This window comes from Manis javanica, chromosome 5 (genome assembly GCF_040802235.1).
Source record: "Manis javanica isolate MJ-LG chromosome 5, MJ_LKY, whole genome shotgun sequence".
NCBI lineage: Eukaryota > Metazoa > Chordata > Mammalia > Pholidota > Manidae > Manis > Manis javanica.
In genome coordinates, this window is record NC_133160.1 from 135,639,552 (window position 1) to 135,664,675 (window position 25,124).

At 35.0% G+C, this 25,124-nt stretch overlaps 1 protein-coding gene across 3 annotated transcripts in view; it reads left to right on the forward strand.

Annotated features, from left to right (window-relative positions):
• The window catches only part of COX7B2 (cytochrome c oxidase subunit 7B2), a 139,516-nt gene that overhangs the window by 49,984 nt on the left and 64,408 nt on the right, over window positions 1–25,124 (forward strand). For all 3 annotated transcript variants that reach the window (XM_073236296.1, XM_073236297.1, XM_036998790.2), the window contains exons 2-3: window positions 2,734–2,855; window positions 5,118–5,171. The gene's annotated coding sequence lies outside the window, so the exon portion shown is untranslated. The remainder of the gene's footprint in view (window positions 1–2,733; window positions 2,856–5,117; window positions 5,172–25,124) is intronic.

Consider the following 25,124-nt stretch of genomic DNA (forward strand, 5'->3'; position numbering starts at 1 on the left):
GTTGGATTGGAAGCAACTATCAATATAAACTCACTGTTTTTAATATATATTTATATAGATAAAGAAATACAGTCTGTTCTTTTTATTCACAGTAGTTGTGATCAGTGAAGTCATCCAAAGACTAAGCTAGAGCATACCAAACTATTGCTCCCAGAAGAAATGCAGGATTAGGTTGCTGTGAGCCCCTGTTCACACTATTTTCATAAACTGATCAATATGTAGCTTTGTTTTATGTGTGTTTCTTTTTAAAGATACCTTATTTGATGCATATTTTTGATTCTTTAATACTAACCTCATGACCAAAAGTACTGTAATTCATGCCAGAACAAAGCTTATCCAGTAGAAGCATTCTCCGTAGGCACATCATAGCTTTCTTATGCTTAGAAACACTAAATAACGCTTTCACATTATACCTGGGAGTCATTTTTAAAAAGCAGAATCACCAGTAAAAAGCACAAAAATGTAAAAAATATAGCAGTAAATAGACCACCAAAAGGACATGTGTTTGTAGTATGAAAGCTGAAAGAAGGCAGAAGCAACATCATGTTTGACTTCAGCCGAGAACACGCATTTGTGGGTGACTCAACTTCTTCCTCCTCTGCAAGTGTTCTGAGAATGACTGTGGAAATGCTGCAAGTGTTGATTTGGGGATTGCTATTAAATTTTAGTGAGTAGGTGAATTCTCAGATACAATCAGATCAATAGTATGTGTATGCGTGTTTGTACACATACATATATAACCTTGGTGTGTATGAGGAGAGGTCAGAAGCAATAATACTCCATTAGCAATGAGTATACCTGATGTCTAGATTTTGGTCCCAAACACCATTTTCCAATAAAATGGTACCAGGACTCCTTAGAGAAGTGGTTGATTCCAGGGTTAAGAAAGGAAAAATAAAAGATGAGTCTGCAACATCTTTTGGTGTTAGAAAATAAGAAAATGCTAAAAAGAAAAAAAATGGTGCCTTGTCAAAGCAACAAAGGGCACAACCTGAAGTAGCCTCCAATGGGAAAGCTAGAACAAACTGAGCAACATAATAAATAATAGTATTTTAATATACAGTATAAAAGAAAATATCCTTGAGTTCTTACCGATATCAATAAATAATTCCATAAATAAAAAAATGCAAGAGGAAGAAGAGATAGCTCTTATTTGCAGTAGAATTTTGATAAGTAAATGTAGAAGAAAATAGAGAATCACCATTAGACATTAACTGGGGAGATGGCAAAGGAATTTGCCAACTACACAAAGAAACCTATAGAGAGACCTAGCTAACACCAACTTAACAAATGACCAAGATAAATATCACTAGGAATAGGACATAGTGATAAATACCATGAATCTCTAGTTGTAATACATTAAGGAAATCATATCTTTTGTGGTATTCTTTCCAACAAATGGATAACTTCATGCTAATCTTTAGAGATTGAAATAAAGTACTTTTTTGTTGGAAATAAGGTTGTACAATCTCTCTTTTTGATAGTTGTGAAAAGCACAGGGCTAGATTTAATTTTCAAATATAATAATATGGACATTTTGAAAAATAGATATTGTCCCCAATTTATTAAAGAAATTGTTGATTGAAAACTATGGGTTAAACATTACATATTTACATTTGTTTATTCTAAATGTATACTTCCATTTTCATGAAAGCCACCTCAGTCATTTTGGAGAGTAGCTAATTAAGTAATACTTATTGAACACCTATTATGTGCTAAAAGGAATATTTATGAAAAACTAATAGGAGTTCCTGCTAGGGAGGCACTTACATTCAAGTGAGAATAGGCAGATAAAAGGAGAGTAGGAAAGTTGTAATAAAATAAGTTGAAAACTCTTCCATGCCATGACCTAGTCTTACACTTCCCTTTGCCTCACAATGCCATGGATGTTGCTGAGAATAATGAACATTGCTAAACTGAACAAACTCAAAACACAGGAACAACTTGTTTAGTTATGCTCAGCCTTGATGATGGACAAAACCAGGGGGAAATCTGATGGTGCAAGGGCAGAGTTAAATCTAGATAAGAGCTGAATGCTAGTCACATTAGAGCATAACATAGTCTTTGGTTGTGTGACAGTGATTTATGAATAGTGTAAGTTTGCATACAAATGACAGATGTACAAATAGCTGGGCAGTCTCTTTCACTGAGCTATACCTGGTTCATTCAGAGCCTTACACATAATACATGCTCATTAGATTTGGTTGTATTGATTAAAAAAAATTTAAAACCAATCTAAACATTTCTAGTAACAATGAAAAGTTTAAAAATAGGTTATGTTAGATACTTAGTAATTAAAATGAGCTGACTTTTATTAGTATTAAGTATTAGCCAGTTCTGAAAAGCCTTTCATAGCCTTATAAACAATGAAGTAGCATAACTCTGGCACTGATTGGGCCTTCCAGGGAGTGTAATAAGGCTGAATGACATTTACTTACAATGCCTTTTAATACTTTCTCTTCAGAAGGAGGCTGAAATGGAGGTGATTCAATCTGGCTTCTTATGTCCCTTTCAGTGATGATGCCCTATGAGCTGGGTAGATTGCAAGGAACCTCCCCAACCCCCCGCCAAAAATAAACAAACTGCAGTACAATTCATCATTGGTAAAAAGAAAACATAAATCTTTCTCAAAGTTATAAATCTTTGAAAGCAAGGACTAGTATTCTTACTGAATGACCATATAGAGCAAAAGGAACTAAACACTGTCTTGCTTCTTGTGATTCTCCCATGCAGAATCACATCTCCTGCTGCCTTCTCCTGGGCAGAAGCAGAGGACTCCCAGGGCTGGAACAAAGGTGGCTCCACCTGGCTTATCATGTCCCTTTCAGTGGTGATTCCCCCTGAGCATCTAGCAGGTCAGTAGATTCAACTTTTCTGTTGCTCTTTATCTCTGTTTCATATTTCTCTGAGGAAGCTGGAGATAAACTTGGGAAATGCTTGTCTCTTGGTTTTCCTCCTACCTCACTGGTCTCTCTGGTCATTTTTCCCTGGATCTTTCATAAATCCCTGGCCTATAAATGTTGTAGTAACTTAGGGTTTGCATTATTTTTCTATTGTTGAACAACAAATTACCACAAATTTAGTAGTTTAAAACATCACACACTTATTATCTTATTTCTTTGGGCCGGAAGTTTAAGCACAGCTTAACTAGGTCTTCTGCAAGACTGCAGTAAAACTGTCAGCTGGCCTTTTGGGTAGCATCTGAATGCTCAACTAGAGAAGGATTTATTTCCAAGTTTACTCAGATTATTGGCAGAATTAATTTTCTTGAGGCTTTAGGAGCGAGGACCTCATTTTCTTGTTGGCTAGAGGCTGAAGACCTTACAAGATGCCAGCTAGAAGCTGCCCTCAGTTTCTAGAGGCTGCACTTGGTTCTTTGCCAAGTGGATTCTGCAGCATGGCTGTTTGCATCCCAGCTAGCTAGGGAGAAACTCCAGCAGTTTGGGCACAATAATCTCATATAATGTTACAACACAGTGTAATTCACATACATCCTGCTACATATTCTATTGGTTAGAAACAAGTTATAGGTCCTGCCACACTCCAGGGAATGAGAACTATACAAAGGTATGACAAGAAGGCAGGGATGGTGGAGCCACCTGAGATTCTGCCCACACCATGGCTAGTCTCTGTCCTCTCTGTTCTTTGCACTCACTTCCTCCTGTATCTCATGGCTTTAAATACTGTCAATGAGTGGATAACCTTCAGTTTTATACTTAGAGCTTGATTTCCTTTTCTAAACTCCACACTGATACAGCCAACTGCTTACTTTATATTGATCCTCTTGGGTATGTTTGATAGATATCTCAAAAACTCACATATCCAAAGTCAATATAAATATTTCTCCCAGTAACCTGCTTTTTCCATGGTTTCCCAGTCCCACTAAATGGCAGCTCTATTCTTTCAGTTGTTCAGATCAAAAACCTTTGTGTCCTTGACTGATCCTGAGATAACTAATCTCATACCCAGTTTATCAAACCTTTTTTAATATCTAGTTTATCAGACCTTTTTTAAAATTTGCCATTTGTTGGTTAATATCCTTATCTTCAGGCACTAATAGGACCTGATCTAAAGCATAGGTCACTTGGTGGCACTCTGGCAACCATTCTGGTCTTAGTGGAGCATAAACTACCTCCATTTTCTAGCAACTAGCTCCGAGTCTACTCCTATCAGGATGCATCACATGGAAGCCTAGCACTACCACTCTCTGACTTTAATATTGATGGAAAGTCATGCAGCCTTACCATATGCCAGAGGCTCCATTTCACATGTTTCCTCTCCCCAAGCAAGGCTGCATTTGCTTTGATGGACCTCTCAGTGCTTGTTTTACTCCAGGAAGTAGTAACACAGGTAACAGAAGTCACCTGACTCCTTTCCTAACATTACTGTTCCTGCAGCATTTTCTGTGGCCTGTCCTTTTGTCATCTGTGCTCTTTTTTTCTTCCTTTCTCTTCTGCCCCAACCACATCCTTGAAAATTGTATTAAATCTACTGCTGAGTAGGTAGGACTTCCATCATTCACATACACTTTGGTTTAAAGCACTGCATAAGTGTATCATTTTCTCCAGGTGTATTTTTACTTCTTCCAAGTTGTTTTTACTTGAACCTTTACTATTGTTATAGAATGAAAAATTGTTTCTTATCAATAGGATTTGAGACATTGATATGCTGGTGGATTTGATTTAGTGAGCAAACATGCAGAGGTACATTCCTGTTTCCCTGAACTCACATTGAAGTAGCTGCTTACTCTCCATACATACATACTAGGTGAGCTTGGGCCAGAACTGTCCTTATTTGAGCTGGGGCAAAGGTTGTTGGTGAAAGCAGTGATAGGAAAAGAGGGTGATCTCAACTACTTGTATTGAGAAAAGTTTATGAACTCCTCTACCACTATAGAAAGACAGATACCTGTGTCTTCTTTTCACATATTTTGTGATTCTTTCCTTTTAACTTTAAATTGTTTCTTAGAGTTTATTTAATCAGGTGTCATTTATATAAAACTATTTAGTGTTGATGGAGTAGTATTTGGTGATTTTCTCTGGGTAATATAACCCATACTTACTTGCCTTTTTCTATTATCTTGAAGAATCACACTAACTATCTAATTATATTTTTAGGAATCTGAACCTTGAACTTTCTGAGGAGAGCATCAGGGCTTCAGTTCCTACCAGGTAATGAGAAATATGGAGAAAGTCCATAGTGCCCAGGTTATATTTTCACTGTGATTATCAATTTTAGATAACCCATTTTTTTATAGAAAAATAAAAAGCTGAAGGTCTTATGGGAAATCATATAAAATACAATAACATTGACAATGAAAGCATTTTTAAAAATTATATATACTTTTAACCATTTTGTTTATTATTGAGAGTCAGCCTCATCACAGAAAGAGTAAGAGACAGATGTCAGTCTAAACAAATGTTGCCAAAATAAGATACTTCCTATCAGCAGAAAATGTTTTACTTGATAGACTAATTTGATAGTCTTTAACAACGCAGTTGGATGCAAAAGAAAATGTGTGTACTGCCAACACATTTCCAAGAGATAAGGACTTGTTGCAGGTACTACATGCCTAGAAAAATTTCTCATTCTGGCCAAAAGAGACCACGTTTTCAGTATGTCATCCATAATTTATTTCAGTGTTAAGAGCGCCCCCTAGTGTGATTGTATAATCACGTTTAAGAGAAATACATTGTTTCTAAAAACCTTTTTGCTATTAGATGTTGATGAGCCTTCTCACGCTAGATTGACTTGGTCAGCATTGTGTGTAGCTGTCTAGAAATAAGCATTTAATTTTTTATTGCTCTTATCCATGGTTATATCTAGAGTGAGTGGTCAGTTTGAAAGTGAAATTTGGGAATATCTAATCCCTAAGCTTCTTTAGTTAGAGGTAGTGACAATAATAATAGTATAATGACTAATAACCAATAACAAATGGCTTATTTATCATTTAGTAAGTGTGAAATTATATACTGAGATAAATTTTTATAGGATAATCAAATTCTTTGTTGGTCATAACATTGTTAAGTGGAAAATTGCTGTGAACTGTTTCTTTTTGGTATAATTGATGGGCGTTTTAGTAATTAAACATGAGAATTCAGATATTACCTTTCTTTGAAATACACATTGTACAAAAAAGTCTGAGTTTTAAGATTTTCTCACAATCCAGCAGCCCCCCTCTAGTTACAGAACTGAAAATATAAACATAGTAATTCATCCATGAATCCTAAATAGAACTCTCATCTATCTCCTGAAATCATTCCCACCCCCATAAATTCCTATTCAAAATTGGCAGCAGACTACCTATTTTATAACTGTCATTCTTCCTTACATTTAAGTTTTAATCCTTTGAGAATAATTAAAACATTCTGCAAAGTGAAAGTGCACATAATATTCTAACCTACATTTCTGAAAATTTGATAATTGCAATTATATTCCCATCTACTGTCTCTTCTCCAGGATAAATTATCTTGATTGTTTTAACCATTTCTCATAGGTTCTGTGTTCTAAACTTGATCATGTTTGCAGTAGATTGCTTTTGCTTTCATTTTCTTTTGTATGCTGTGTTTCTCATTTAATTCTGAAGCCATAGCTCAGTACAGTATTTACATTAGGTCCTCGATTTTTGAAAGGGTATCTTCTAAAATGTAGAATAAAAAAAATCAGAGCAATTTACTATCTGCCTATAGCAGATCTGTGTTTACACTCTTGTTCTCATATTTCCTAACATCATGACCTTGGACAAGTCATCATGACCTTCTCAGAGCCTCAATCTCTTCTGTAAAGGGAAATGCAAATTACCATTTCTTAGGATGTTGTTAATTTGTCCTTTATATTAATACATATTTTATACTTACTATATGCCAGATTTGGGACTGGGGACCTCGTGAGCGTTTACTTTTCACAATAGTTCTGTGAATTAGGTGCTATTATTACTATATTATTGATGAGGCTTAGAGAAGCCAAGAAACCTCTTAAGTGCAAAAGCCAGGATTCTCATCAAGGTCTTTCTGAGTTAAAGTGAGCTTATAACCACTATGCTATGTATTTGTTTTAATCATGCTTATTAATTTCTGCTAATGTAATGGTTTCATTGTCCTTAAGATCAAATAATCTCCATCTGGAAATCGGAATTACTTTGGACATTTATTCTTCTATACAATTTATTCAACAGGCAGTACATTAAGAGATTCCTTGTTATTAGTATGGTTGAGCTGGAAATAGCAGTGATAAGGACTACTGAGCTAGTGAACCTTATGGCACCTTTATGCGTAATATAAAGGCAGGGTAATAGAATGTTAATTTTAGAAATAGTTGCATGCTTCCAACTCACCATTTCTGTTGGTTTTCTCTGGACCTGAGACTAAGTTCTCCTCCTAATTGACTTGTTATTCTAGTTAAGTACCTAATTACCTTGATTGGCTTTGTAAAGCCTGCATAATTTTTCTTATGGTTTGTATTTTCTTGATATTTTAGAATCCAGATTTTATTCTTTGATTGCTAGAGAGGCCACCTTACTAAGTTTCTCATTTTGTTAGTAAGTTGTTTTGAAGGCTACTAAATAATTCACCATGGAAACATGCTGTGAACAGGTCTGTTCTTTGCTTAAGAATATTTGGTATTTCATATCATTCTCTTAGATCCTTGAGATTTGCTCTAGGGAGCAGGCGTTTAACCATGTTTCAAGAGCACATTGTTAGGGTCCTCAGTGGCTGAGTGCCTGTTTTCTTGTTGAGGTTGCCTCATGTTGTGCTTGGGTCCGATGTATAGATGTTCGAAGAACTGATGTGTATGGTATTATGCCTTCCGAAGGCAGCACATTACCCCAAACACACACCATCCTTATACTGTCCTTAGGAAAATTGGGTCAGTCATCATTATTGAATCAATCAATGAGTGAAGAAATGGGGATTGTCTTAGTTTTCTACCCTCATTTCTGCCCTACCTCTATCCTTGTTTCCCCTGCCTGCCCATCACACCCACACATTTGGTAAGTGTGTTCTTTAACTTGATTTGTTTAATGTCTGTGGAATTAGTTCCTTTTTTCCCCAGATCATCTGATACTATTTTGGCTTAGGCCCTCATAGTTGTCCCTTGAATGGTTGGAACAGTCCTATAACTGAATTTCCCCTCTCCAGTATTAGCTGTGTCCCATAAACTGTCCCCAGTGGCACCAGGATAATTTTCCTCAAGCATAGAATTGATAGCTTAAAATCATTTAGTGTCTCACTATTCAAAAAACCTTTGGCTCTTGCTTACCTCTCTTCTAATTTGTCTCACTACCAGTGTCTTTAACTGTTGAATTTTATGCTTTGCACCACTGAAAGAATTTTAAATGCCAGAATGCTTGTTACTTTCTTTGCTTTCCTGTGTTTTTATGCACTAATGCTCTATGTCAGTGACACCCTCTGCACTTCATTTGGTGATGTCCACTTTGTCCTTCTACAGTAATCCTTCCCTAACTAAGCTCCTGCTCCATAACCACACACCAGTCTGAATTAAGACACAAAGACTGGAAACACCATTCATATACAAATGGCTTATTGTCTCACAGGGGCACAGAAACAAAACTAATTACAGTATTAGAAAAATACGTAATATGGTAAGCATTACAGTATTAGATGTAGAAAAACATACAAACTGAGAGAGTATTTATAATTTGATCAAGCTCTCTTAAAAATGTTAACATTTTTGAAGTCAGAGAAATGAATCTCTCATTTGGGATTTCAGACACCCTGGACAGGACTTAATTCTTACACCGTTTCGGTGACACAGCATAGGTAGTCACTTACATTTACATGTCAGCCTTGCAGCCTCTTACCAATAATTACAGTGAGTGCAGTCTAGGAGAGAAAAGATACAATCTACACTTTGAACTGTGAACAGGCTATCTTTGGAAAGTCAAATCGTTGAAAAAACAATCTGCCGACTAGGAGGGGCAAGCAGTGACACAGGAAGTCGCCGAGGATTCTACTGAGACACAGACTGAAACCATAAGCCAAGAGCTGTAACAGGGAAAGCAGTAAACAAGGAGCTGAAGCTCTGTGATTCAAAGGCAAGAGTTAGTTAATGGAGAGAGACATCAAAACATCAGGCAGCAGACAGCCTGGATCAAACTGACAACAAGGGAGGGTTGGGAACAAGCCTCCTCAAGAGGGCACAAAAATAGGCAGTTCTGCTCCGGGACTCTTGGCAAAGTCTGTGAGGATAGCCTGAAGTAGACCATAATAAGGACACTATTTATAAAATCACAGACTCAAAGGAGTTAAAATGAGAAAACAGTCTCAAAATAAAGCATAAAAATTATAATCAGTTGATGTTTTGAAAAGGCACTAAATGCTCAAAGAACCTGATTCAAAAAGAGGGTCCATTTGGCATTGAGTTCAGTGCTTCATCTTGAGGAGATTTTTTTTTTTTTTTGGTGCAGATTTTGAAATGAACAAGTGCCAAGAAAGGCAGAATCAATGTGGAATAAAATTTCTGGTATTGGGCCAGTTGCCAGTCACAATCTCAGGTCTTGGGATAAACTACAGAAGGAAATGTGAGCACATTACCATTTCTTCTAACTGTGCCGCACAGGGTTTTCCTAGCAGATGAGTAAGAGGAAAGCTGCCAATGATCCAGCTTTGAATAATAAGGACTGACCATCTCCACCCCACCACACACTTGAGGGAAGCTGTGAACACCAATAAGGCATAAAGACATGTTTTTGCAATCACAAAATACTCCAAACTTCTATGATACTCAGGATTAATGGACCAAGTTATGCTTTAATGCATGACCATAAGAGTCTGATAGAGAATTATAGATATTCTTCCATGGCACCAGTCCAATCTTCCTGAAAAAACAGAACAACTAACATAGGCTTCTGTGACCATATTCCTATCTGTTAGATTACTTATAAGGTTACAAAGGATCTTTATTATTTCCAATGTAAGACAAACAGGTAATTTTTTCACTTTGCAAGTTGCCCCTGAGGCAGCATGATTATTTTGCATGATGTCAAATGCTGTAAGATAAGGAGGTGACCTAAGTATTAACTTTTCCTTTATAATTTGATGCTGATCTACCGTATGTAAATTCACCTAAATATTTCTTAAAATTATTTTGCTTGTAGTTGGTAGGCAGCTTTGCTTCATCTGTAAAACACAGTAATGTACTTTGAAGGAGCATGCTGTTTCCTAGGTTTACATTTTAGGCATCTAGGATTCAGCAAATGCCCATGTTTACCTTATCTGTGTCTTCTTTGTTTATAGTAATTTTAGTTATTCAGCCTCAGTCTTTCAGAATAAGGAGTTCTAACCTTTTGTATTTTTAATTTTTAAATCTGTTCAATGGTTTTCTGCTATCACTGTCCTTCTCCAGGTCTCACCTTGCTCTCTGGCACTCAGAAAATCATTTTGCTTGTAGTTGGCAGGCTGCTTTGCTTCATCTGTAAAACATAGTAATGTACTTTGAAGGAGCATGCTGTTTCCTAGGTTTACACTGGTGGTGACAAACAGGCGAGGGGTGTAGGAGCTGGTGAGGCAGTGTCACAAACCCTTCCTGGATATTTATGTGTTACTACTTTGTAAAGAGCATCATCTCATCCTCATGATGAATCCTATTCACCAAATCATATATTCTGATTTTTATAAACAAATAGATTATAGTGAGCAATTAATATTTGATGAATATGACTTGAAGATGATATTATATTTCCAAAAGAGATCAGGGTATGTAATAATCAAGAATTAGTTATGAATTTGCAAAGAAGTTTGATTTAGAGAGATTTTTTTTTAACTTTCCAGTATCATCCTTACATCATTTATATGGGAAGAGATTTTTTTATTCTGCCAATAATTTTCATCTATAGAAAGCCAAGTCAATTTTTTTCATTAATTTATACCTATACTTGTGTATTTGGGTTGCATCTCATGTTGCTCAGACTCCCCCAGTTGAGCCTGATGGATGCTAGTATATGAGAACATTCCATAATATTCAATAAAATTATGCAGACTAACAATTGTTATAATAAGATGATACTTAGGAATGTGTTTAAGGTTCTGTGTTGACTCCAAATTAAACATAATCACAAGATATGTGCTACAGACTAAATGTGTACCCCTAAAATTCATTTGTTGAAACCGTAACTTCCAATGTGTTGATATTAGGAGGTGGGACCTTTGGGAAGTAAATGAGTTTAGATGAGGTCATGAGAAAGGAGCCCCCATAATGGACTAAGTATTAGAAGTGTAAGAATTATAAATATAATTAGCATGAGGAGAGGAAGAGACTAGAGCTCTTTGCGAGGACACAGCAGCTAGGACATGCCATAACTTGGGAAGAGAGCTCTTCCTAAGGGCCAGATCTGCTGGCACTTTGATCTTGGACTTCCAGCCTCCAGAGCTGTGAGAAATCAATTTCTGTTTTTTAAGCAACCCACTCTATGGTATTTCGCTATAATGCACTGTGTAGATTAATACAGCATGAATTGGAAGACAGGAACAATATGAAAAATCTCAAATCTTTTTCTAACTAAGATCGGTTACTAAACTTACATCTGCCTTCAAGTATCAATAAAGAATGGTAACCAAATAACCAATAATGATCATTACTAAAAAAATGCTCTATTAAGAAATAGAATGTTTGAAAATGTAGTGCAGATATTTTCTATAACTAAATTACAATATGGAAAAACATAGTTAAACAGAATGCCTAGAAAACAGATTTCTAATGTAATTGCATCACTGATAAAAGCAGAGCTGAATGTCCTCTGTGACAGTTGGTGTTGAAAATGTTCAACTAACGCTGTCCTTTTCTGCTCTCATTTAGTAACTGAATCTTTTCATTTTGAAACTTCTATACTAAAGAGGACTTCTCATTCTGTAGTACTGTAGAGGGATAAAGATACAGAAGGTGTAAGCATCTATTTGCAATGGAACTCTTTAGTATAAGCTTTCCATGTGTGTGATTTGCCACTTAATGTTATTAATGGAGTACAGAAAATTCTAGGTGACTGAAATTTCTTGTTAATGATTTTTATTGAAAAAAGACTTTCAAAACTTAGTGGTTGAAAGTATTTTTCAGTAGCTGAATTTATAATGAAATGATTGACGCTTTCAACATAGTCATTAGTCTGGACAAAGAATGCAGAAGAATCTAGGAGGTTGACATAGTCTAAAGTAAAGTTTTTAGAGCTTTATCCTAATTGTACACACTACTTTTTGAAATTAATGTAGGTCTAAATGGAGCTCTACTTATAGTTTATGTTCTACACATACCTCTGTACAGTACTAAGTACTTACTCTGTGCTAGGCATTGAGTTAAATGGCGCGCGCGCACACACACACACACACACACACACGCACAAAAGCATTGCTATATATTTTATTATAATCTCATTCCTATAGCAGTTAGTAAAATGAATACAATTGTGAAATTAGCATAAGTTGTGTTGTGGATTATGTGGGTGTGAGTGTTCAGAGCAAAAGCAAACAAAATTGTTATTTTATTATCAAGTGGAACATAGTTTCTATTATTATTATCATTGTTGTCAGGTAAGCCTGTTCTAAGGCTGAAAGAAATAAAATTAAAACTTAATTGAATTCTCTGAGAAATGACGTGCTTAAGATATAGACTATCAGAAACATTCTAGGATGCTTTAGAATCAGGTAGAAACAAAGTGAGGTCATCAACTAGGTAAGTACAAAGTAATTGTCATTAAAATAGCAATCAGTAGTTATAAGCCACTTTCAGTATACTCTTTAGAACATTTTTTATTATAAGATATATATATGTAAAATATAAAATTTCCCTTTTTAATAATTTTTAAGTGTACAATTCATTGACATTAATTACATTCACAATGTTATGCAGCCATCACCACCATTTCCAAAACATTTCATCACCCCAAAAGGGAACTCTATACCCATTAAGCAATAACTCTTCACTTCCCTCTCCCCTCTCCCTGAGACTCTGAGAATCTCTAATCTACTTTGTGTCTCTGTGAATTTACATATTCTAGGTATTTCATATAAGTAAAATCATATATTTGTCTTTTTGTATCTTGCTTTTTTCACTTAGCATACCTGTGTTCAAGATTCACCCATGTTGTAGCATATATCAGAACTTCATTCCTTCTTATAGCTGAATAATAATGTATTGTATATATATATACTTCATTTTGTTTACCCACTCACTGGTGATGGATACTTGAGTTATTCCACTTCATTGTTATTTTTAAAGTATCTGGATTTCTTAAACTAAGACCTTTGCGTTGAACTAAGTCTCAGAGACTTTTTTTTCCCCTGCCATTTTTATTTATTTTTAATTTATTTGAAGTATAATTGGCATACAACATCCTGTTAGATTCAGATATACATCATAGTGATTTGATATTTTTATGTATTGCGGAATGATTCCCGTGGTATGTTTAGATCTTTAGGTACTCTTTTTTTTTTGGAAAACTGTACCTGCACTGAAGTCAACGTGTTAAAATGAACTTCTTTCCCATTCATTTCAATGTTGCTGTACCTTAAATATGAAATGAGTTAAATTGTTGTCTAATTGACATTCAAAATTGTGTAGACATTTACTTAAAATTCATTTATTTTAATTATGTAGTTTTCATGCATTAGTGTCAATACATTTGTATTTTTCAGACCTCACACATTTTCAGAGGCTCTTGAGAAAAAATATGCTCTAAGATATAAATGGACTTACATTACCTAATGTATTTAAAGGCTGGGTTAGTAGCTGAGTTTTAAGAAGGTACATCCTATGCAGTTTTTTCTAGTAAAAGCTGTGTCTTTCACTTCTAAATCACTAAGAGAATTAGGCGTGCTTACCCTTCCTTATTACAGCTATCAGACAATTCTTCCATGCCATTCTTCACAGTCCGCCCCAGTGTGAGTGTGCGTGCGTGTGTATGCGCCTGTGATGTGTTTCTGTATCTTAAAACCATTATGACTTTTTTTCTGATTTTGAAAACAATTCCTTTTCATCTAGGATGTTTACGAATTAGAGAACATTTGGTCTGCAAAATTTTCTGTTACAGTGTTGCAACAAACAGCCGAGTGCATACAGTTTATCTGTGTCCAAGTATACCTGATATATGCATTTGTAATTTTGATAGATGCTACCAAATTTTCCTTTATTAAATTATACTGTCATACATATTCCCACTAGTAATATGTGAGAACACCCATTTCTTTACACCATTTTCATCAACACAATGTATTATCAAAGTTTTGAGTCTTTATCTGTAAAACAAGATGTTCTCAAGATACTTAGGAGTTTTCTGTCTCTTATTGTGATTGAGAATTTTTTCACGTTTAAGAACCATTCATATTTCCATTTTTATGAACTATCCATTTATATACTTGCCCATTTTTCTTTTGAGGGACTTTTTTTTTTCAAAAGATTTGGAGACTGGCATATTGCATGTGATACTAGTTGCTATTATTATTCTCAATTTGCTTGTCTATCCCTGGAAGATTTTGCTACTCATGATTTTTTTTAATGGCATTAAGTCTTTTGTCTCTGTTTTTGGTGAGTAGAATGGCTTCTGAGATTACATAAAAATATTTCTATTGTTTCTTTTAGTAATTCTGTCTGTATTCATTTTATATACTTAAATCTTTGGTTGATTGAACATTTATTCTGTTGGAGACAAAGTAATAATCAAAGTAGAGAAGAGAAGAGTTGGGAGAATAGAGTAAAATACGTGTGAAAGAATGATAGATCAAAGCAAGGAAATTGGCAACCTAGATGTCCTAACATCTTTTATTGAAAAATCCATCTTTTTTACATCTTTGTCATATACCATCAATACCATCTTTATCATACACACAACTTCCAAATGGGTTGTTTAGTTTCAGTTTTTTAATACTATTTCTGTCATATATTCATGTTTAGCACTACACTGATTCAGTTATTGTAGCTGAAAATTTGTTTTAACATTTGAGAAGGGTATTGTTCCCATATTTATTTCCTTTTTAAAAAAAATTCCCAGTATTTTGTGCCTGTTTGTTTTACCATCTGACCTTCAGAGTCAGCATATCTAGTTTTCCAAAACAAAACAAAACCTGTTGGCATTTTAAAATTGGGATCATATTACATTATAGTGTGATTTAGGAAGAACTGTCATCTTTATATTGAGTGTTTCCATGAAGAATATGTATGTCTTTTCCATATTTTCATTTTATTTTTTGTTTTCAATAATTTTCATTTTTTTCATAAAAAACTCACATTTTTGCGAGGATTTGTTGTCTTTTTGATTCCTTATTCTAGATTTCTTAAGCATTTTTCTCCAATTATTCTCCCAACTCATTCCTTCTTCACCTTCTCTGTGACCTTATCAGTTCTATAGTATATAGGTGCATGTTCATACTCTTCTGTTGAACTGGATTTTTATCTTCAAACTAAAATATTTTCATAGGAATCTAATTTGTCACCTGTACAACACTTCCCATCACCTACCATATTTTCAACAGTCTTGTGCATACTCCTCCTTTTTCTTAAATTGCTGTTACCTGTAAAGATTGATACCTACATGGATGAACTGGAGTTTCTCACAATTCACTTATTGTCCCTTTTCATATGGTTTCTACTTTCAGAAATATTCAATCTACTCTAAATTTCAGCTATTAAATTATGAAGTGACATAATAATCTTATAGTCAAAAATTCCTACCAATTTCTCACTCTGTTTATCTTCCTTGCCCCACTCCTGGTAATTGTATTGCCTCTTCTTTCTTGAAACCCTTCCATTAGGTTCAGTGACACTGAGTTTCCAAGTCTCCTTCTGAATCTTAATTCAAAAGGTATATAATCTCTAAGAGCTTGTATTTTGATTCTATTCTTTCTGTACTTTCTCCTTTTGAATGTCATATTTTCTTATGAATTCCTCTTTAAGAATATATCTCCCATTGCCCAGAAAAACAGTGGAAGCCATATGTTAAAGGTGGTAGAAACTTTTCAGCCCAAGTTCCTAAATTTCTGTGTAGAAAACCTCTTTCTAAACTCTTAGTTGGCTTTACATGAAATAAGTATTTATTGTGAATATTTATTTATTAATTAAAGAAATAAGCATTCATTGTGTTAAGCCACTTAGAGATATCAAGGTTTTTGGTTATAGCAGGTAGCATTACCTTAACTAATACAATTGCCCTTTGAACATTTCCCTGTGAAAGTATCTTAGACACTTCAAACTCATGTCCAGAATATATTTTCTTAACTTCTACTAAACCTGATATCTGGAAAGGAAAAAAAAACAAAACAACTCTCCTGTTTCCTCTCTACTCTGACCACCAAATGTGTGGATTTTTCTCCCCTATACTAGCCAATTAGTTAAACTAAAAAATCAATCATTTTAATTTACTTTATATCTGCCTCATCCAGTTGCTTCCCATTTTGTAGAAAATCTTCCTTGTATACATCATTCTTCATCTGTCCATTTTCGTAGCATTTTTTCTATTTCAGGCTCTCATTATCTTTTGATAGAATAATTGTCTTAACTCTCTAACCAGTTTCCATATTCCATTTCATTTCAGTTTTTTCCCAGGCTCTTCCCATGGAACTGATTAATACTCCTAGCTTGTTCCTGATATGCCATTACCTTTTATCTAAATTGTATGTAATAACGTTCAAGTTCTTTATAATTTTCAACCTAATTTTGCTGTTTCATTTTATATGGCTCCCAATATGTACAATATATTATATGAACTGAAATACTTGCAGTTTCTATACATACTCTTGATTTTCCCTTTGTTCTCTGTACTTGGAATTTCTTGCCCTTATATCTCAGAATATTTGAAATTTGCTAATCTCCAGGTCCAGCTCAGATTTTATTTTCTTCTGCAAAGCTTCTCTAATCCCTTTCTGTAATATTATCTTTATGCTCTGAGGGATGGAGTGTCATTTATGACACTGCTTTTCTTATAATTATTCTTGTATGTTTTATCTCCTCCATTAGAGAAAGAGCTTCATCATAATTTTTCATGATGAGGTAGAAATACATCTCCAAGGAATTGTCAATAAGTTATTCTTAGACAACATAAGATACATACTTACTCCATAGTCACCAAATTATTGTTATGAAATGAGAGACATTATTACTTCATAATGTTCAACTTAATCATGATTCTTGACATATTTTTCCATTTAAAAGAATATGAGTCTCAGCAATATGTTATACACCATGACAAATAACTACATTCTCTTCTTTAGAGGGGAAAAAGCAGTGGTGAAATGATCCTTTGATATTCTCCAATGAATGCTGTATCCATTTTTGATATGCAGAAAGATAATAATCCAAAGCACATGCTTAGAATTCTGCTGTTGTCTTCATAGTTTACATTGTCATTTGAGAAAGGAGTAATAGCTCAGATATAAGGATACAGATGCAATATTACAGAAGTATTGAGAAGCATGGACATACACAGAATACATTTCCTTTATGTGCAGAGAATTATACTTCTCTGATGTCAATCTGTACAATGCCTCTCTCCCTATATTTTTTCATAGCTACCTCTTTTACTTGATTCCTCATCTCCACTAGCAGTCCTCTCTCCACTCATACTCAAATTAGATTTTGTTAGATGTGTCTTTGAAAATTATATAGTGTTATTTTGTGCATGCATATGCTCATATCTTTTTAGTTTACATAAATCATTTTGAATCCTCTTATTCTAATAGGTTTATACTCAACACTATTTTTACTTATAATTTATTAGTTTTCCTCTGTGCATCTAATCATGTTTTCCTGACTGTTGCCTTGAGTGCCATTTCATGCATTTGCCACATTTTACTCATCTTATCTCCTATGATTGACAATATTACCAGAAGAGGGTTTTATAGGTCACATACACATATAATTTCACTAAATACTTCCTGATTGCTTTGAAAAATGGCTGAATCAGTTTGCAGGCCTAGCAGTAAAACCTAGCAGCTTAATTTCACCCTGATATTTTCTAACAGTTGGTAATATCCAACTTCCTGATTTTTCTCATTTTGAAAACTGGCAATTTGAAATTTGTGTTGCTTTAGTAGTGAAGATGAGTCTCTTTTTCATACATGCAGCCTTTATCCACTCTTTCTGTTGGGTTTCCTGTCTTTCCTTGTTGAATTTCAAGAGTTCCTTAGATATTCTTGATTAGCAATTTGTTAGTTTTAAATACTGCAAACATCCTGAAGTAGAGCAGGGACATGAGACAAACATCATGATTAACTTTTCCTTCCTATAATGAAAAATGCCAAGATATAAACAGCATAGTAAGAATAGGAGGGACTCCATCTTAAGGCTAAGATTCCATTTAAAAAAAAAACAGGGAGTTAGGCAGTAAGATACTTAACATATTTTTTGATAATCAGACAATAACCCACCATATCTTAAGGCAGGGCAAGCAGTCCTAACTGATAGGTTCCCAGTGCTTGAGGGAAACCACTACTTGGGTTTAGTTTGTCTTACAGAATTATCTAGAGGACTGACTGTGGACAGTGACATAGTGTCTCTCACTGGAGAGAGACATCATCAAACCACATATCAAGCCTATCCTTCCCCTGCCCCTCTGCCCTTTGCCCCATTCTTAAAAGACTTCACAGACAGAATCCTAAGCCTTTAAGCATGCCTCCTCTCTGAGGTTGCCCACACTCCCCTTTCTTCAAGGGTGTACTTTTTAAAGCCATCTCACTGCTCAACTTACTGCGTTTTTGTCTCTGCAGTCTTCCAGTGGTAAGTGTCTTTGTTACTTTACCATGTCATCCTGTTTTCTAGACTTAAGCACAAGCCTTCACTCTCTCTGTCCTACTTAAATAGGGAGGGGCTACTGAGATCTCCAATTTGGGCTTGCAGGTTCCCTTTGCCTGGGTGACCCAGGCAGGACTGCAGCTGCACGGTCATGCTCTTTAGTAGCCTACCTGAGAATCTCCTTTCCTTGCTTTTGGGAAGTTCTCAGAACATAACCTCACTCCATCCAGTGCTCTGCAGCTCCCCCAAATCCTGGGGTGGCAGGGACTTAGTTCCCACGCCATGCAGATTCAAGTGGATATGGGATGCCAGGTGACTCTGGCTTTAGGAATTGGCAAGGGATGTGCCCTCTGCCGAGCAGGAGTTCAGTGAACTTTGCTTTCCTCCTTCTGCTTTTCCTTGCCCTCTGCTGCCTGCAAGGCAGCTGCCATTCCCTGCTATTCTCACTTTAATAAATTCCTTCCTCACATACACTTGTCTCACCTGCTCGAGAATTCTTTCTCCGTCAGAGTCAAAACCTTCCCCCATCAGGCTGAGGCTCCACTTGGTAGGCTGGGAGAGACCTCCCCAGATGCAGCTGCCTGGCAGCAATCCCTCCTAGTCTTTAATCACTTTTACTTTGTTTTTAGTAGCCTTCATTGAATAGAAATTCTTTATATTTTGTTAAATCCATTAGTGTTTTAATTTATTCTTTCTTATTAAGTTTAACTGAAAATTTTTCATATATTTGTTTCATTAAATTAAGGAAGTTTCCTTCTATTTCTAGTTTGCTGAAAGTTTCTTTTGTGGGTTTGTTTGCTTTTATCAAGGATTGATGCTGAATTTGGTTGAATGCTTTTTGGTATCTCTTGAGATGACCATGTATTTTAAGTTATTTAATCTATTAACATGATGAACTATAGTGATTGATATTTGGGTATTGAATTAACTTGAATTCACAGAATGAACTTCACTTAGTCATGATACATTGTCTATTTTATGTCTTACTGGATTTGATATACTACTATTTGTTGATCATTTTTGCATATATGTTTATGAGGGACATTGGTCTGTGATTTTACTTTTTTGAAATGTCTTTATCTTATTTTGGTATTAGGATGATGTTGACCTCATAGATTGAATTGGAAAGTGTTTCCTCTTTTATTTTTGGAGGAAATTTGTATAATTACTATTATTTCTTACTTAAATGTTTGGTAGAATTTACCAGTGGAATTTTCTGGGCCTGAAGTTTTCCTTTGAGAATATTTTCCCCATAAACACTTTCCTTTAATAAATAAAGGATTATTCAGGTTATCTGTTTTGTAGTATTTCCTTATTGTCTTCTGGATGTGGTATTAACAGTGCTGTCCCCTCTTTTATTGCTGATGTTGGTCATTTGTGTCTTCGCTTTCCTTTTCTGTCAGTCTTGCTATAGGTTTGTTAGTTTTACTAACTCTTCAAGGAACTTGGCATTTGTTTCTCTGATTTTTCTCTGTTGTTACTAAAACTGGCCCACCCTCAGCCTTTAGAGATTTTTTAAGTATTTCTAACTGAATCTTCGTAATTAGCTTATGTAGTATAAAGTAGTAGCTGTACCAGGTAAGCAACTGCTAGTCTTGTTTCTCCCTGAAGGCAACTACCTCTCTCTGTATTTTGGATTAATTATTTGTATTGAGAGCTTGGTTATCTGTTGGGCTGAAGAAAATTGTTAATATGCTATTTGTCTACTTTTGTGTTTGTTATGCAAAGGTAGGAGTGACACCCCTTCCAGCTCTTTTTGATCTCTCAACTATTGTTTTCTTAGTACATTTGTATATTCAATTATCCAATAATTTATGTCTGCATTGATGAGCATGCTTCTTAACCAGTTTTAGACTATGGGTGTTACTAGGCTCATGAAATAAGTTGGTGGTATCATTTCTTTTTCTATAGGCATTTAAGTCTGGTAGATATTACCTGTTTTTTAAAAGCTGGTACAGTCATGAAAACATCTAGGAATTTTTATGTTTTTGTAAGGGAAGGCAGATCTTTAAATAACATTTCATTTCATTTATTGGTTTTGTTATCTAGCTAATTATTCTCTTTCTGTGCCAATTTGGAAAAGAGCTGTTTTCTGTGTCTGTGACAATAGATGGACAGAAATTGATCTAGGTCATTTGAGGGAGAAAAAATAGATAATTCTCCCTACCACATACTTAATAGCCCCTCCCCACCAGCACCCACTTCATGTTATCTTTTTGTCCCCCCAGGAATTTCTCATGTTGCCTTCTGTGCTCTTTTAGTCATTCTCTCTCACTTTTGAAGCATGTTCCATGTTGGTTTTGTGGAAAGGATCCAGTTCATGTTAGTGGCATTTCCTTGAGAAACAGAAGCTCCTGTATTTTCTATTTAAAGCAATCACCGAAATAATGTTCTTAAAATGTATTAAATACTTGGCAGCTATTTTGGCAATGTAAGAGAGACATGACATTTCTATTTCCTAGGCTTGGTTTGTAATATAGTTAACTAGCAGAGACTCCTCCAATATTCCACTATAATTCCAAATATTTGGCATTGATAATAAATATTTGTGACAATGATTACTATTCAACTAAGTGAACAATACTTCAGAATTTATACTGTTTATACTCATTATTGAATTTTATTCTCCTTCCTGCAAATATGGGTTATAGGTAGTATTTTCTACATATTCAAGATTAGGGAATTTCATGCTCAGAGGTTCACCAAAAAAAGTGAATTATAGAGCTACCATCAAGTATGCATATTCCAAATCCAGTCCTGTAGCACCAAAAACACTGATGCCTGTGACCACCCTTCTTTGCTTATTGAGTTGTATCTTAATTTATGTCAGTTCATGCATAGCCTGTACCACATAGAGCCAAATGTATTTAAGGTTTGTTTGCGATTAAGTGAAAACTTCAAAGAATGTTGCTATCTAATAGAGTTCACGTTTTCTTCTGGAAAAGTAATTGCTGTCAGGAGGAATTATCTGTGCTACCTAGAATTTTCTTTGATGAGAGTGACTGAATTATTTTTGGTACATCTTTCACCTCATGATTTCCTACTGAATGTATGTGACACCTTGAACAGGAAACTAATTAATTGAAAATCCCTATTTGAGTTGAATTTGGAGCAAAAGAACTTCAATTAAAACAACCAGGTATGGAATTCAGAGGTAGTTTTTAAGAAAGCAAAGTCAACATAAGGTAGTGGATCTAACTTGAGCATGTATAGAAACTAAGTGAAGAACCTGTCAAAATTCAGACACCCAGCCTTCAATTTTAGTAGTGCTGATTGATTTTCTGTGATGAGCTATTGAATCTAACTTTTTAACTTTTACTTTAAATTAAACAACTGGTTTTGAAATACACTGATTAACTGTTTTTATGTGTTAGCAAAAAGTGAAACATCAGTTTAAGTAGAGGGTATTTCAGTCTGAATACCTAGCAGTCTGCCTTGCAGAAATGCTGCAATTGCCTATTGGAATGAAGACAATTAATGGAAAAGTCTGGAGCTTGGCCCTGATCATCCTGATCCCCATTGAGACTGGACCAGTATTTCCTGTCACTGCTATGCTTTACTGTAGCATTTAACCATAGTTTGTAATTTCTATTTGTTGCTTTTATTGATTTCTCTACCTTTGGACTCTAAGTTTCCTGAGAATGAGGTGTTAGTTTGCTGTTCTACTTCAGCACACGAATGAGGCATGACCCTGAAGTGTTACCCAAAAGGGGCTTTTGATGAATAAAGGTGGGTCAGAAAGGTCTCCAGATCAAATTTATCCTTATTTCACCATTTCCTCTCTCAGAAGTAGTCATTTAATAATCCCTATTATGCAATAATCTCTATTACTTGTCAGCCAAGAGATGTTAATATGGTTTTTAAAAAAAATGTAATAAGAAAGGTTTTTAAAAGGGCATAATTTGAGGTGATTGTGAGCACATCAAAGTGACTCTGAAAACATTGTATTCATTTATTCAGGTATTCATTAAAAAGTAACTATTGAGCACCTATAATATATAAAGCACCATACATATACATTAATAGGTTTGGATAATAGTCCCTTCATTCTTGAAACTTAGAGAGTTTGGGTAAGAAAGACAGCCAAATGAGTAATTGAAACAACGTAATTTGTTTTACTTCGGTGGTTTCTGCAACATTGTCTGAAGTAGTTGACTCAGAACAGAGGGTCTGTGTTTATGGCATGGATAAGATAGATATGCCACCTGTGGTACATTTCATAAAGGTGATAACACATTTGTATGCCATGTCAGAGGACACTGATCATAGTAATAAGCCCTTTTATGTGTACTTATTTGTTTTTCCATTACATTAAAAAATGCTTAAAGTCTAGGACTCTGTTTCCTATGTTCATGTATTCTTTACAAAGTTCAGTGTGATAGTTAGAACACAGTGGATCTCCAATAAAATGTGTTGACAACTGACCCTTCCTATTTTTTGCTGGATGTGCAAAAGATTAATCAGACACTTAATGCAGTAAAAGTTACTAAGTATATACAGGGGCATTGGATAATTGAGAAATGACATATAATTTTACTTGTTACTCTCACTTATCCAGTTATTGTGGATGTTTTCAAGCAGTGCATTCTGTCATCAATGCCAGTGCAGTTACCCTTTGTAAGGGGCATAACAAGGCTTATTGGAAGCCTCTACATATATTTTCAGAAGAAATCTCTCTTTGCAATTTTGAATATTCTGAAATTTTAATTTCTAATCAGTCCTTTTTCTGTGTTCAGCTGAGAAATGTGTAGGTTCAAAGAGTTTTCAAACATCTCATACATAAATCAAGTTTTGAAGCTGAGGGAGAAAATGTCTTTGAAGAGGGTCTCAATAGGGTGACCCTCCATATCTGCCAGATACCAAAACTCTGATCTACTGAGATGATTCAAGAATCTGGCCTTCTTTCAGTTGTCCCCATTTACGTCTTTTTCCCCGTCTCTCGGTTTTCTTTAAATTTTATTGAGCCTGAGTCTGCAACCAGACTCTAACCTTCTTCATGCTATTTTTGCTTTAACTTCATTATTTTTTCTCAAGAAGGGAACGTATTTTAGAAACTGCTATTTAATCTGTGACCTAGGATTATGTCTTGATATGTAATTCTTCACAATGTTTACAGGGTGCAGTTAGACAGCGAATTACAGGTACCCAATTAAAGAATGTCAGAGAGAAGTAAGAAAAAAGTATTATTATGAAAATGTCATATTCAGATCATACTTGAGCTTATTCAACATATGGAGAGGTCATAGACTTGGGGGACTGAAGGGCTGAAATGTGAACCCAGCTTGACTATTAACCTTGTAGCTGTCCTTCATATACCCAGAGCCTTAACTTCCTCATCAATAGAAAGGGGGATAATGATTCTACCTGTATCAAGTATTATTAGAATGGAATAAAATAATTCATGCAAATCACTTAGCAGAACACCTAACTCTTGGTAAATATTTAATGTGCTACTTCCTTTCTAATTCTTCTGATTGTTTATCCATGCACAGATCAAACAAAATAGAGTCCAGCAAAAAATTATAACCTAAGTTGACCACTTAGTCTGTATAATTGATGTTTAAAATTCACTTGCTTCCCCTCTACCCACTTTCTTCCTATATGTTCTGTCTTTTAACTTCCCACTCATGAACTCCTCCCACACTGAGCCAAGGTTAGACACTTTTTCTCCATACTCAGTACACTAAAGCTAAAAGGCAAAGTGAAGCAAAATCCTGAATCTAACCCCCACCTTTTAAAAATTCTCAGAGGCTCACAAACAAGCTATAAGACATCCAAAATAGAATCTCAGTAAGTTGTGACAGCATAACAACTTCCTATTACCTGGATGCCTTTAACATAGGGATACTTCTAGTCCACACACAGCCAGCATTACTGTGAAAACAAATCAGTGCTATAAATAGTAATCTGCTTCAAGTGAATACTGTGAAGGTTTATGAAGTCTTTGCTCGCCCATGGAAAAACATCCTAATGCAAATGGGATGTTATTTGAATTAAATATATTTTTGAAATTAATTTTTAAACATCTGATTAAGTTCCTACTATGTACAAGATATTTTGCTAGAAATTGAAGAGGAAATTGGTGTAGAAAGTAGTATAGAGGTTCCTCAAAAAACTAAGAATGGAAATACTGTATGACCCAGTAATTCCTCCTCTAAAAATTTACCCAAAGAAAACAAAATCACAGATTCAAAAAGATAATACACATTGCCACATTACTTACAACACCCAAAATATGTAAGCAACTAAAATGTACACCAGAAGATGAATAAGCAAGATGTGATATATATATCAGAATGGAATAATATTCAGCCATTAAAAAGTAAGAAATATGGCCATTTGTGACAATGGATGGACCTAGAGGATATTATACTAAGTGAAGTAATAAGCCAGGC